The 15,045-nt window shown below is 41.3% G+C and overlaps 1 protein-coding gene across 1 annotated transcript in view; it reads left to right on the forward strand.

Moving 5' to 3' along the window:
• GXYLT2 (glucoside xylosyltransferase 2) overlaps positions 1–15,045 on the forward strand; it is an 80,351-nt gene that overhangs the window by 43,687 nt on the left and 21,619 nt on the right. The window lies entirely within an intron of this gene.

Below are 15,045 nucleotides of genomic sequence, written 5' to 3' on the forward strand. Positions count from 1 at the left end.
CGAATAAGGGACATGCGTCACTATAGTGAGGACAAATATATTTTTGAAAATGTTTCCATTTTATATATTTATGTGTGCACGTACTCCTAGTATCATGATATAAATGCATTTCTTACTGTGGGGTGCAGTTGAAAGCAGTGTGAGAAATGAGGCTTTAAGACAGGTCTTCAGGACATACCACTGAAAGGAGAGATCTGAATGGTTGGTGGGCAGTGACCAGGCAGTGACTGTCACACTAGTACATGCTGGGATCCTCAGGTTCATGATTTCATCAACTCTTCACTTTTTGAAGAAAGTACTAATTAGTACCATTTTTTTCTAACAAGGAAACTGAAGTTGAGGGAAGTTAAATCATTTTCCTGGAGTAAATCTTAGAGCCTGGATTGGAGCCCAAGTTTCTCCCATAGTATAGTCATTCTGCCCTGCTTCCTGTAGTTTCTAGATGCCAGAATTTTCTCCTGTATTTGTAGAAAAGATTCCCAAAATGTTCCAAACTACCTCCTTTGGAAGATTCCCTGGAACCTTCCATCCTTATCTGTTAAATGGGTATAAAAGTAGTACACATGTCTTTGTTCAGACTCACTTGTTCAGTCAAGCTATTGTACTTAAAATTGCTCCCCTCCCTCACTTTATTTTTTCCTCTATGCTGCTATCTTCAAAGTTAGAATACTACCTACTTTACTTATTCGTTTTATTTTTGGGTTTCTCTCACTAGCATGTAAGCCCTATCATGGGAAAGGTCTTTGGTCTCCAACAAGTAGAGTAGTGCCCTGCACATATTAGCAGAAGGCACTCAGTAAAACTATTGGGATGTTTGGATGAGAAGGAAGGAAGGAAAGGAAGGAGGGAAGGACGGGAGGGAGGGAGGGAAAGAGGGAGGGAGGATGGACGATCGGATGCATGAATGAATGGACTTACAATAAGGGCTTTACCAAGTTCATCAAAGGGTCGTAGAGAGGATATGAAGATTTAACACTTATAACTTGCTAGATTGAACCCAGTATATATTCAGTACACGTTAGTTGGATTGGATTCTCAAATATAGGGAAAATGAAAACATTCGTTGAAAACCAGTCCAATTCGAGGGAAGAGCTACAGTTCCTTGTGACCCAATGATCCTGTTTCCAGCAACTCCCTAGCAGAGAGCACATTGTCTGGGAAGGCATCATCTGACTAAGAAACTGGTCTCTGCTTTAAATGACAGTTGCCAGGGCTAACAGGATGTCTATAGCCTGCAAGAGAAGATAGTGTGTACTTGCTGGTTGGGATTGCAACACCTGATAAGAGGAGGAAGCAAGCCAAAGGGATGGAAGCAGATGGAAGATCTGAGAGAGCCATTATCTCAGAGCATGCCAGAGAAACCAGACACCTTCAGTAACACAAGGCCTATGGAAAATGTCCTGCTTGCAGTTATAACCGCTGACCCAACAGCTGAGATGAGGAAATCAAAGACCAAACGCAAGCTCGACGAGCCAGACTTTTAGGAGAAGCATCCTGAACAAAGCCATCATTGATTTGCCCAACTCAGAGGCAATCTGAATCTTGTTTGCCTGGAGATCAGAGATTACACTGATCAGAAGAGTCTACTTCGTTGATGGGAACATGTCTGAATGTAGTAGCCAGGACATGGGTACAATCTGCTCTTTGTTAAAACTTCACAAAAATGAGTATGTGAGTTATATGTCATTCCACAAGAGGGCACAATAGAAGCAAAAATAAAAATTGATGTAATTTTTCTCCTGGGCCACTGCATTTTAAGCCAGCAATTTAGTGACCCTTAAAAAATCTCAAAACAGTTTAAGTGGTGAGTCACTATTTAATCAAGAGTGGATATTTTTTTTGTACAAGTTCCCAATGGAACAGGGAAGAAAACACTATATGGGAATGATACATTTCAAATGTTCATAACTCTCTCCCCTGCCTTAAACTATTTTAACATTATAAAGGATGTTTGAGAATACATAGAATCAAACAGATAGTTCTTTGTTCTCTGCATATCCAAAACAAAAGGGAAATATCTCAAAGTAGAAAATCAGAAAGTATGCATAGAGTGAATCCATTGGTATTTTTAAAAATCCAAAAGTGTGTGTTGGGGGGAACATAAATTGGTGCAGCCACTATGGAAAACAGTATGGAGGTTCCTTAAAAACTAAAAATAGAGTTACCATATGATCCAGGAATCCCAGTCCTGGGCATGTATCTGGAGAAAACTCTAATTCAAAAAGATACGTGCGGGGGCTTCCCTGGTGGCGCAGTGGTTGAGAATCTGCCTGCCAGTGCAGGGGACACGGGTTCGAGCCCTGGTCTGGGAAGATCCCACATGCCGCCGAGCAACTAGGCCTGTGAGCCACAACTACTGAACCTACGCGTCTGGAGCTTGTCCCCCGCAACAAGAGAGGCCGCGACAGTGAGAGGCCCGCGCACGGCGATGAAGAGCGGCCCCCGCTCGCCGCAACTAGAGAAAGCCCTCGCACAGAAACGAAGACCCAACGCAGCCAAAAATAAATAACTAAATAAATAAATTTTAAAAACAAACAAACAAAACTATCATTTAAAAAAAAAAAAAAGGTACATGCACCCCAGTGTTCATAGCAGCACTATTTACAATAGCCAAGACGTGGGAGCAACCTCAGTGTCCATTGCCAGATGAATGGATAAAGAAAATATGGTACATATATACAATGGAATATTACTCAGTCATAATAAAAGAATGAAATAATGCCATTTACAGCAACATGGATAGACCTAGAGATTATCATACTAAATGAAGTAAGTCAGAGAAAGACAAATATATGATAGCACTTATATGTGGAATCTAATAATAAAAGAATGAAATAATGCCATTTACAGCAACATGGATAGACCTAGAGATTATCATACTAAATGAAGTAAGTCAGAGAAAGACAAATATATGATAGCACTTATATGTGGAATCTAAAAAATGATACAGATGAACTTATTTACAAAACAGAGACAGGCTCAAAGACATAGAAAACAAACTTATGGTTACCAAAGGAGAAAAGGGTGGGGAGGGATAAATTAGGAGTTTGGGATTAGCGGATACACACTACTATATGTAAAATAGGTAAACAGCAACATCCTACTATATATAGCACAGGAAACTATATTCAATATTTTGTAATAAACTATAATGGAAAAGAATATGAAAAAGAATATATATGTGTATATTTGAATCACTGTGCTGTACACCAATAAAACACAACATTGTAAATCAACTGTACCTCAATTTAAAAAAATCCAAAAGTATGTGCATTTATGTGTGTGTATGTATACACACAAACATTCATATACACAAACATTCATTCAGTAATACTTATTCAGCCCCAACTATGTGACTGGCCCTAGAAATATGGCTGAGAACAAGTTATCCAGATTTCCTGCTTTCATGGAGCTTACATCCTAGTCAGGGAAGAATGACAAAGACAATTACAGTTCATTTCAGGTAGTACTAAGAATAATGGGGAAAAATTAAAGTGTTTAGAGAGTGATGGGGAGTGGGGCTCTCTGAGGAGGTTAACAGTTGAGTTGAGGTCTGAATTCCTGGCCTTGCAAAGGTCACATATATAGATAAATGTGTAGAAACTGTCTGGGGTGATATTCACTGAACCATTATGGTTAGTTAATGGGAAAAAGAGGAGAGAGGGTGGCAGGGGCATGGAGTGATGGTGTGGTGGGGATAGGCAGAAAAAGAAAAATTTGAATTTCTTATTCTGTGGATTGCTAAATTGTCCATACTTTTATAACACACAAGCATGAATTTGTATATCGTATAATTTAGACAATTTTTTTAAATGGCAAACCAGTCAGAAAAAAAAAGAGCATCAAAGCTTTTCGTAATGTATAGAAACTTTTTGTTCACATTTGCAAATACATACAGGCATGCCAGAATTACAGAGAATTACAGAAGGTGCTGGCCTCTTTCTGACCAGGTGTGCTGGTTCTGTGTATGTTTACATTAATACAAACAGTAAATGTGGCAATGATAATAGAGAAAATGATGATGGTACTGATCTATTTATTTGTATCCCTGCCATCTGTGTCCCTTCCCTCGTGCATGTCACTCCTGGATTTTTGGTTTCTGAATGACATTCTCATGTGGATTCTCAGCCCAGAGCCTTCCCAGAGTCCCTGTAGGATCAAGTCGCACCCCCTCAGCCTGGTGTTCAGGTCCCTTTGCATTCCGACCGAGTGCACCTATTAACTTTTCAGCGTTATTCCAAATCATGAATTCCCATTCCAGCCAGGCTGCTCTGCCATTGTCTTTCCGAGATGCTGTGCAGATTAACCCCCTCCATACTGTTGCTTGGGGACCACGCCTCTCCACTCTTCCACCTCCAGCCTCAGTTATTAAAATCATGCCCAATAATTCAAAACTCAGCCCAATACCCTGATAATCTAAGCTCAAAATTTTCTGTTTCTTTAACAAATTATTTTTCAAAGGCACATACAGGCTCATGAGATCAGGTATCAATGTGAATTCATGTTTTTTTTAATAGATAAGATAGGTAGTTAACTAGATAGATAGAGATATGTATGTATACCTTGGGTAGTATACATACAAGTACTTCCTAGAGATCCACTAAGAGAGGCTAGAAGCAGTGACACCCCAGTAGCAATGAGCACACCTTGCACCCAAATCTTGGTTTCTAAATTCCATCCTCCAAGAAAAGGAACCAGGGCTCCTTGTAGAACTTGTTGATTCTAGAACAGAGGGCAGGGAAAGTGCAAGACGAGCCTGGAGTGTCTTGTGGTGCTAGAAAGTAAGGATGTGGAAAAAAAGGAAGGGCGTGCATATTGAAAGCGCACAGGAGCCAATCTGAAAGAGCTCCAAATGACCAAAGTTGAAACAGCTTGAGCAACAAAATAAATAATTATTTATTTTAAAATATATATCAAATTTTAACCCCCAAATAAAATAATTTTCATAAGTCCATACTAATATAAATAAATAACTGAACAAATAAATAGATGGGGAGAAATGACAACTCTTTCTTACAGAAGAATTCAATTAATACATGTAGAAAGAAATGAGGGAAATAGAAAATCACCATCAGAATACTACAGTACTAATTACTGCAGGTAAGATCTGCCAGTGAATACTAAAATTAGGGGGTGTAAGTTTAACCAGAAACAGGATATTTTCATGGTTTCAAAGTGTCTCCTTTACAATATTTAGTAATTACCAAGGAGAAATAGTAAGTTTACTGTGAAGAATACTGATAGACAGAACCTCAACCAAGGGATCAAGGGTCACGTCACCAGTAACGTATTGATATATCAGCATCATGTACACCCAGAGACGGGCACGCACAGAGAAAGGACACTTCACCTCTGTAGTATTTTTCCTGACAGTGCATTAGCTCAGTCTAATCATGAGAAAACACCCAAATTGAGAGACTTTGTACAAAATAGCTGACCAGTATTCTTCAAAGCTGTCAAGCTCGTGAATAGACAAGGAAAGACTGAAGAACTGTCACAGACTGGAGAAGAGTAAGTACTCCTAACAGCTCAAGGCACTGTGAGATACCAATTGGATTTTGGAACAGAAAGAAGACATTAGTGGAAAAACTGGTAAAATCAGAGTAATTCTGTGGTTAATAGAGTTGTACCAAGGTTAATTTCTTAGTCTTAACAAATGTTGGGTGGTTATATGAGATATTAACACAGGAGAAGCTCGGTGAAGAGTACATGGGAGCTCTCTGGACTTTTGTCAACTCTTCCATAAGTCTGAAATGATCTCAAAATAAAAAATTTAAAAAACACACACATACATACATACAGGCACATTCTAGGGGTCCAGGTCAGACCTAATAATTCAGAATCTGGAGGTAGGGCCTAGGAATCTGCATTTCAAACCAGCTTCTTAAATGAATCTCATGTACACTGAGGTTTAAGAACAATTGCTCTAGCACTAGTCACATCCATCATTCCAATTGTGAACAAGTACAATTACTGCTTTGTGGTGGATGAAAAACAACATGGTAGAGCACAAGGAGTGTGAGCTTTGGTGTCAGAGAGCCCTGGTTTCATCCAGGTGCTGCCATTTACTAGTGCTAACCTTAAGTAAGTTATTTAAGCTCATCTATTGTATGAGAGTAATAATACCACTCTGGCAGGGTTGTTGAGGCACTGGAAACAATGTACTATGTATAGGAAATGGCTGGAATGATGCTTAGCACATAACACGTGCTAAAAAAACAGAGGGATTATTATTCCTTTATGTTTGTAAGTTACTTTATTGACAAAAATATCTGCTGATTGAATATTTTCTATAGCTGTGTGACCTTGGGAAAGGAACTTAACCTCTCTCTGTCTCAGTTTCCTCATCTATAAAATGGGGGTCATAATAGTACTACCTCATTAGGTTGTCGTGAGGATGAAATGAGGATTAAATTACCATGGTTTTTGCGTCTCTCAGATTTCCACTCTGTTTACTAGAGGATCTCTGAGAGGTTACCCAGCCATCAGTGGACATGTCTGTCATCACCTGACTTTCTCCCTTTCCTCAGTAATTATTTTCTCTGTAATAGCTTCAAGATAGGTCCAGTATGCATTTTTTGAAAAGGAATGTGACATGATGGTAGAGGAAAAGGGAATTTATTTTGATGAAATTGCAAATATGTATTGAAACGTAGAATTTCCTTTTTGTTCTGATTTTGATTTGGAGACTTGGGAATTTTGGTCCAAGAGGAGAAAGTCCAAGTAGCTTGAGAAATTCTGTCCCATTCAATTTATCTTTCTGTAGAATGAGAAGGGGCAGGGGACCCCAAACATTTTCCTGGGAATCTACCCCCTTAGGGGAAAGTTCTCTGTTAGAGAGAGAAGGAGGCAGGTGGCAGGGGACGTTGCCCAGGCTCCTTCATTGGCAAAGGTGGGCTCTCGGTCAGCTTTGAAGGACATCTCACCTGGAGAGGTGTGTGCTCTAGGAACGAATTACTCTTCAAAACAGGAAAAGAAGAAAAAATAAAGGACAGGAACCTGATAGAATTGTGGAAATTAAAGATCATCTTAGAATAACTCCTAGAATACATTTTGTTGAGGGAAATAAAAATTCACAAAGGTAGAAATAGGTGAGTAAACACCATTGAGTACATTGTTTGAATTGAAAAAATGTAATAGTGGTATCTGTATTTCGTTTTTTCCCATTTTTATTGTGGTAAGATATGCATAACATAAAATGTTTTAATTAATCATTTTTAAGTGTACAGGTCAGTGGCATTCAGTACACTGTTGGGCAAACCACTACCACCATCCATCTCCAGAACTTCTTCATCTTCCCAGACTGAAACGGTGGCTGCATTTCTTGTGCCTTTCCATGGAGACCTTCGTTTCTTTAGTCATGATCTGACTTAGTGTATATGGAGACTGTGGCTTTCAGATTGTACAAATGAATTGTTGCTATTTTAGTTATATTCAAGTCTCTATTTTTCATAAATGTAGGAGATGTTTCCCCCTTGGTAAGAAAACAAACAAAAAAAGACGTGTTTCTTTTTTACTTCCTCTTGAAACTTGTCCTTTCCTCCTCTCTGTTTCCACTTCCTGCTTTAATCCTCTTCGAATATTTTTTCCTTCTCCTAATTATCACTAACATCATTTAACAAAGATTCCCTCCTCTGGAATTCAGTCCTACTTGAATCTAAATGGCGTTTTTGTCTTTGCTTTTGTTCTGTCCTTTGCCTCCTCCAGCTCCCTTTCCATTCCTTTAGTTTTTAGGGTCTTTTAAAAATGCTAGCGAAGTAAGGAAATGGGATGATATACATACAAAGTGACTTAGCTGTACCATCAACAGAGGCCTGTAGGGTGACGCCCTGGACCACACCAGCAAAAGAATGATATTCAGCATGGTAGGGGTTATGTTGGTTTTCTCTTCAGGAACTTGGGTCTTCTATTCTTCAACTATTCACAGACCTTCTTATCTCTCAGGGCCTGTCCTTTCCTCTGCAATCGGCCTTGAAACATATTTAAAGTTACAATGTTTCTGAGACAGTTCAGCAGTTGAATTCCTTACTTTGTGTACATATTTATTGGATGCCTAATATAGCTACTAGGCATTGCCTTAGGCACATAAACTTTTAGGAGTTAACTAGACCCAGAAGGTCCCTGTCCTCTCGGAACTTCTAGTCTAGTTGGAGGAGGCAAGCAACAGACGAGAAAATAATTTAACAAAAGGCCATTGGTTGCAGACAGAGGTACGTAGAGTGGTGTGATGGGGAGCCTGGAGGGAGAGAGGAAGGAGGCTCTAGGGTAAGCCTTTCTGAGGAGGTCACACCTGAGCTCAGATCTACAGCAAGAGTTAGAGCTGGGCATTCGAGAATGGTAAGTGGAAAGCTCTGCCTCACATCCGGGAAGCTGTTGGTAGCACTTCACTCACAGGCCGGGGAAGATGCTGATCCTAAATCACAGGAGCTCCCTAGAGCTTAATCTCCGGACCCAAGGAAAGGGGGAGAAATGTGAAGTTACTGCTAATTGATTTACATCAACAGATACAATTTGGGGACATCATTAATTTTCACCCTAATCATAGTTTTGATACTTTAGGCAATTATCTAAAATGAGAACTCACAAACAATGAAACTGAATAAAGCATCAGGGCTGCACATGTATTTCATAATTGATACTGTTTTTCAGCAAATTTGAGCACATTATCTTCTTCACTTTGGGTGCATTGAATTTCGGGAATGAAGTGAGAAAGAACATTCCAAAAGATGATTCCCTTGTTAAATGAGATAGTTTCTACTTTATGTTTTCTTTCTGAAAGTGGGGGGGGGGGGGGGGGGGGGGGGGGGGGGGGGGTGGGGGGGGGGGGGGGGGGGGGGGGGGGGGGGGGGGGGGGGGGGGGGGGGGGGTGGGGGGGGGGGGGGGGGGGGGGGGGGGGGGGGGGGGGGGGGGGGGGGGGGGGGGGGGGGGGGGGGGGGGGGGGGGGGGGGGGGGGGGGGGGGGGGGGGGGGGACACACACACTTATGTGTTAGTTTCTATCTAAAGAAAGACTTAAGAGCATCTCCACAGAGGAAACCCTGGCTGTAGGCAGGAAGAGAAGTAGGAGCTCGTTAACTTCCTATTAAGTCCATTTTCCTCCTCACCCTCTGTTGACTTTGACAGTAACTGAGCCATAATGGAAAGTTGTGCTAGGAGGTGAAAGATCACCACTGATAGGAACTCGGTCCCCTGTAGAGACACAGTGTGTCCATCCTGCAGAGCGTTTTAGGGACCATGGTTCACGTGTAATGAAAGCAGAGTGAAAAGTCTTGAAGGGGTTTAAAGATGAAAGTGGCATCCTCTAATGTAAGTTTTTTTAAAAAGCCCTCTGGATCTTTCATAACGATAAGGCTCAGTCCATGAGGAAGGTGTATCTACCCTAAATGAGTATGCACCTAACAACAGAGCTTCCAAATCTACAAAGCAAAACCATGCTTAGAGAAATAGAGAAATAGACAAATCCACAATCAGATTGAGAGACTTCAACACTCCTCTTTTGATAATTGTCTGTTAGTGTGAAAATAAATGATGGCTCCCAAATCATATCTGTTTTTTGTTTGTTTGTTTGTTTGTTTTTGGCTGTGCCACGTGGCTTGTGGGATCTCAGTTCCCCAACCAGGGATTGAACCCAGGCCATGGCAGTGAAAGCCCGGAATCCTAAAAACTAGGCCACCAGGGAACTCTCCCAAGTCATATCTGTTGATGTAAATGAATTTGCAGTAACTTCATATTTCTCCCCTCTTTCTTTGTGTCTGAAGATAAAACTCCATAGAGCTCCTGTGGTTATAATAAGCAAAGAGAAAATCAGTTAGCACCTAGAAATCCTTGACAACACTATCAACCAACTGACCTAATTGGCAGCTACAGAATTTACAGAATGCTCCACCCAACAACTGCAGAATAATAAACATTCAACATTCGCCAAGATAGACCATATGTGGGCCATAAAACAAGTCTCAGTGAATTTGAGAGGATTGAAATCATGCAGAGTGTGCTCCCTGACTACAAGGAAATTAGATTAGAAATGAATGATAAAAAGATATCTGGAAAATCCCAAATATTTGGAAATTAAACAGCCACCCCTGTAAATAACCCATGGGTCAAAGAAGAAATGACACTGGAGATTAAAAATCCCTCTGGCCACTCTGTGAGGAATAGATTGAAGGGGAAAGTGTGTGCACAGGGAGGCCAGTGAATGGACCCTTCCAGAATTCTAGGGGAGCTGCAATGGTGCCTTGAACTCAGGGTAAGGCAGTGGAAAGGGAGAGAAATGGGCAGATTCAGATGTATTTTGGAGGAAGAGCATATGGGACTTGCTGAGGATTGGATGTGGGCAATGGGGATAGGAGAGGAAACATCAGACCTCAAGGTTTCTGGTTCATGTCATTTCACATCTCCCCATGGCTCTTAGGATCACGTCCAAATTTGTCAGCATAGCTCCTGCTATCGGGCCCCTGCCCACTTGGCCAGCCTAATCTCTCCCCACCCCTGGCTCCTGGCTCTCCCACTGTAAGCTCCAGCCCCACCAACCAATTGGCCATCCTCCCTGGTGTGTTGCTCTCTCCTGGCCTCTGGGCCTTTGCACATGCTGTTCTATTTATCTTCAGTACTCTTTGCCCTGCTCTTCACTTGCCTATCTCTCAGCTTAGTTGTCACTTCTGTCCTTTTTTCACTCCAGAATGGTTTAGCAGCCCTGCCAAGTGCTTCTGTACTACTCCTACCGTTAGCCACATCTTATTTGGCTTTGCCTCTTATCTGTCTCCCCCACCAAAGCTCTTTGGGAACAGAGCACAGGCCTCATTCTTTTACTACCACCACTACTGCAGCCAGTTACTGGGCTATGAATCAAGGAGCTAGCCCTCCTGAGAGTGAGCCCATAAGAATGTCACATAGCATTTATTGAGTCCTTACTGTGTGTATGTCAGGGGCTTCACATGCATTATCTCATTTAATCATCCCGGCAGCACTCTGAAGTGAGTGACCAATCCCATCTACAAGATGAGGAAACAGGGAGTTCCCTGGCGGTCCAGTGGTTAAAGACTCCATGCTTCCACTGCAGGTGGCACGGGTTCGATCCCTGCGGGGAACTAAGATCCTGCATGCCGCCCAGCACGGCCAAAAGAAAGATGAGGAAACTAAGGCTTAGAAGGCTTAAAGCAGCTTGCCCAAGACCACAGTTTGTAGTGGAAACAGAATCCAAACACAAATGGTTAGATTTCAAACCCCGAACTTTCAACCACAAAGTTGTACTGTCGAAGTCAGAACAAGGTTGCAGCAAAATGAACTTGAAGGAGAGCCAGTGGCCCCTGATCATCTTGTTGCCTGTGGCCAGAGGCAGCTGCCCAGGTTGGGGTGGTGAACGGAGCCACAGCAGCATTATATACAAATAGCTGTTGTCCGTCCTCTACTCGCCCTTCTCTAAGAAAACAGAGGGCTCATTTCTAGTGCTAATTGCCATAAGGGAATTAGAATGGCTAATTTTATATCCTTTTGGTAAATATTCCTCTGCCCATTATAAAGTGGCCACAATGATCCCCTTCAAATTAATACCACCAATAATTGCTGCAGAATTAGCCTCCAGAGACGCAATGTTATAGGAAGAGTGGAGTTTTTCTCCTGGTCTTTATTTTTTCAGATAAAGAGTAAAAAAGGCCTGGTGCTCTTGTTTCAGTCGAGGTAATATGTGGATCACGATATTAGAAATGTTCGAAAACTTCAACTTTTCTCAGCTTGACTTTGTTTATATAAAAGACACTTTGTGGTCGACACATGCTTTGAAGTGCTGTGAGCAATGATGTGAATGGTAACTAATTACACGTGAGTTTTAAAAGAAAAAACACAGAGACTTCTTATAGTAGCAACACCACTATTTATTGAGTACTTACTACGTACTAGCCACTGTACCGAGTTCCCTGTGTGTGTTTTATTTCACTGGATGTTAGTGACAACCCAAAGACAGGGGCCGTGGTGGAGGTCTTGCTTTCCACTTTTTATGCACGGGGAACTGAGGAACTTGTCCAGAGTCACAGGGCACATGATGCCAGGATTTGAACTCAGGAATGCCAGACTCAGGATTCCTAAGGACTATCATCTATTCCGTCTCTGAGATATACCATTAGGGCTACTTTTGTGTGTCAGTTTTGAAATATGATCTACCTACCAAAAAGAGCCCCCCAAAACGCTGTATGCTTAGTTTAGCACACTCACACCTGTATAACCACTACTGTGGTCGAGAACTAGACAAACGACCATCACCCCAGAAATCCGCCATCAATGCATCCCTTCCTAGGACCACTACAATCTTCTTTATATTTCAGGAAGGGCAGATGCAGAGGAAGAGGGAGGGAGCGAGGCTTTAGCATCTGCCAACTCCAGTACCTATGTGCCAGGGCCAGGCAGGTAACTCGGGACTGACACACATCAGTTGCAATCTCAGTTAAAGGCGATTCCATCATACCTGTTGCTCAGGTTAAAATCCATGGAGTTGCCCTTGACTTTTCTCTTACTCTCACATTCCACATCCAATCTGTTGCGGAAATCCTGTTGGCTCCATTTCAAACTGTGTTATGGATTCAACCACTTCTCACTCCCTGGGTTGTTACCACCTGAGCCAAGCCGCCATCGCATCTCACTTGAATTATTAAAATAGCATCCTAACTGGTCTCCCTGCTTCCCCTGTGTGCCCCAATTGTCTTTTCTCCGTGTAGCATCCAAAGTGATCCTTAATCCAAGTCAGACCATGCCACTCCTCTGGTAAAAGCCCTTCAATGGCTTCCATCTCACTGACAGTGAAAGAACAGGTTCTTTCAAAGGCAAACAAAGCCCTAACTAAGTGAAGTGACCGGCCCCCACTCTGCTCCATCCTCATCCCTGGCTCCTCGTTGCCCACTGTGGTCCAGCCGCCCTGGCTCCCTGCTGTTCTAAGAGTGGTCCAGCCTCCGCTATTTGTACTTGCCCTCTTTCTTCTCAGTGAGTCCTTCCCAACGTCCCTAATTAAAGTTGCAAGCCCCTTCCTACCTGGGACCCCCGCCCCTCTCCCTACTTTATTTTTAACCAGCTTCTATACTGTATAATCAATATATTTATCTTGCTTATTATTTCATGATGGAATGCCTCCATCCTGAAGGGTTTTTTAGTTTTCCTTTTCCAGACCTTTTTTCAACTCTTCTTGCTTTCTTTTTTGTTTTGATGAAAGATGGTAACACTTTTATTTTATTGAAGAAAGTGATGATAGCTTTAACAATAGTATTGATTTAAGACCGAGAAAAAAATTAATCGTCAGTGAGCTTGAATTTAGGGACTAGATGTCTGCATAACCCTTAATTGATTAAAACATTAATATTAATACAGTTTTATTTAGGCCTTATTAGATAATCAACCATAAAGAGAAATCTGTTCTCTTTCACATGGGTTGAAATAGCTTTCTCGTCCTCTGATTCTGTAATTCTAAATTAGCTTTTTAGTGAAACACTGTGCAGTCTCTCATTTCCTTAAACACATTCTAGAAAGTGACTTTACCGTGTTGCAACTTTATTAGCCCCAAATCCAGCGACTGTTAGCATTATTTGACACGTTAACTTGGACAGAACACTTTTCTGTGCATTAGTTTTCCTTCCCAGTAAAATAGGATTGGCAGGATGTTGAGTTCTTTGGATGGTCTTGAGCATGCAAAACATCAAAATTGTATTCACATGTGATAAGTAACTTGCATCATGATTGTATAATTTACTATTACTTTTGTAGAGAGTTTGCCCTTCTTCCACAGTGCTCTGGAGTTGTGATTTAAAAAGAAAACAACTCAGCAGACTGGTGCCAATCTGTGGCAAAGTTTTTACCTGTCCATGGTTAAATAAGAAAAAATAAGTGTAGTGTGGTAGATGTTTGTTTAAGTTTGTGTGTTCATTTTAAAGCATTCATCCTAATTCTGGAATTAGGATCTTTAAACTGTTAAGACAGATGTCTTCTTTTATGACATGGTAGATGATCATTTTTTTTTTATTTCATTTTATTGATTTGTAAATTCTATTCCTCTAGTAGATGAGGAAGGAAAGGTAAATCCTGCAGTTAATCATGTAAGTTTTGAAATTATTCAAGACTGAAATCCCCATGATGCCTGTATCATACAGTGCCCATGTTCATCAGTTTTAAATATTAGGATCTCAATGGAGTGGTGTCTTAACTTGCCATAACAAAATACCGTAACTGGATGGCTTAAACCACAGAAATTTATTTTCTTATAGTTCTGGAGGCTAGAAGTCTGAGATTAGGGTGCTGACATGGTTGGGTTCTGGTGAGGACACTCTCCCTGGCATGCAGACTGCTGCCTTCTCACTATGTTCTAAAGTGGCAGAGAGAGAGAGAGAGACAGAGAGAGAGACAGAGAGAGAATGAGAGCAAGCTGTCTGGTGTCTCTTTTAATGAGGACATGAATCCCATCTTGAGGGTTCCACCCTCAGGACCTCATCTAACCCTAATTACTTCCCAAAGACCCCATCTCCAAATACCCTCACATTGGGGAGTTAGGGCTTCAACATATGCATTTTGTAAAGACACATTCAGTCCATAACGAGTGTTGTTGTGGTTTTAGGATGATGATCCTTCTTTGGTTCAGCTACCTCTAAATTGGGGGAACAATGGCAAAACAAGGCAAATAACTCTATTACTCACTATGACTTTAAAGTCTCAAACCCCAGGGCAAAATTCTGGTAAACTAAGCATTTAGCATAGCAGAACTTATTTACTTAAGGTGGCTGGCTTGAATGATCTACAACAGAGGTTGACAAACCACAGCCTTTGAGTCAAGAGTGGCTTTTACATTTCAGATGGTTGAAAAAAATCAAAAGAAGAAGGCTTTGTGACATCTGAAGATTAAATGAAATTCCAGTTTTATTGTCTCTAAATAGTTTTATTGGAACCACCCATGCTCATTTGTTTATATATTGTCCATGGCGGCTTTTATGCTAACAGCAGTTAAGTAGGTGCAACAGAGCCTAAAATATTTACTCTCTGGCCCTTTAGAGAAAAATGTTTGCCAATCCTTGCAGACA

The sequence above is a fragment of the Balaenoptera musculus genome, chromosome 11, assembly GCF_009873245.2.
Source record: "Balaenoptera musculus isolate JJ_BM4_2016_0621 chromosome 11, mBalMus1.pri.v3, whole genome shotgun sequence".
NCBI lineage: Eukaryota > Metazoa > Chordata > Mammalia > Artiodactyla > Balaenopteridae > Balaenoptera > Balaenoptera musculus.